A 1,089-nucleotide genomic window follows, 5' to 3' on the forward strand; every position below is an offset into this window, starting at 1 on the left:
CAGTTTAAAATGCTGTCATAGGAGGAGAAGCCCCGACACAGCCACAGACTAGCATTTAGAGAGGAACAAGAACTGAGGTGTGACCGGAAGGTGTCACTGGGTCTTCACAGCCACAGAGCTACAAAGGTCAGAACCTCTGTAATAGGTCAGTGAGAGGAGACCCCTCCCCACCAAACAAAACTAAGCCATTTAGTTCATCAATTCATTTGGATCCAAAGGCAATGGAGTCTCTGACATTCTAGTGATGGTTGGATTTATCATCTAATGAGTCCCTTCTATGTGTGGTAAACACACTAGTCACACACATGACCACTGACTTCAGAATGATTTGATTGCAGCCTTGAGCAAGTGTGCAAAGACCTCTGGGATGAAAGCGTGGCATAGTACAAAAGCATCCTCAAAGGAGAACTACAGGAAACTGAGAAAAACTGAGTTGAGGGAGCCGGCGCAAACAGGCTGGCTCTGGCTTCAGAATGACCATGAAGAAGAACGCTGCATACTAGAGTCATTAGCAAGGGGCTTCATACCCTCTCCACTTCTTTAGTCTATGTTCAGTAAGTAACTTGAAGGTTAAGATGTATCTTCCTAACAAGATTTTAATCAGAAAAGAATGAAGCTAATAATTTTATTTTATTTTTGTTTTATCTATCCATTTCTTTTGAGTTCAGCCATGAGCCCATTCCTAAGATACAGATGAGTTCCGCCATGAGCCCATTCCTGAGATATAGAATCTCTGCGTGCTATTAAAAAGGAGTATCTGGACCTAAGGAATAAAAACAGCCATCATAAAGCTATGGCAAGTTAACCAACATAAATGGCATTTTTTGAGGGTTTCCAGTGTTTCCTACTAAGATATGAACTGCTTAACATACTTCTAGCTTCTTCTACCACAGTTTCCTAGGTTTGGCTTTACTATCCTAGCTACCATACTTGCATCCACCAAGATTTTCAAGTGATTGCTGGGATTGACTTGCCACCTGCACCATTCTGGACCCCATGAATTTTATCCTAATGGAGGCACCATCATCCTACCTGTGCAGCTTGCTCTGCCTGTGTGGCTGAGCTGAGTCCGCAAAGTGCTAATGACTT

Source organism: Microtus ochrogaster, chromosome 2 (assembly GCF_000317375.1).
Source record: "Microtus ochrogaster isolate Prairie Vole_2 chromosome 2, MicOch1.0, whole genome shotgun sequence".
Taxonomy (NCBI): Eukaryota; Metazoa; Chordata; class Mammalia; order Rodentia; family Cricetidae; genus Microtus; species Microtus ochrogaster.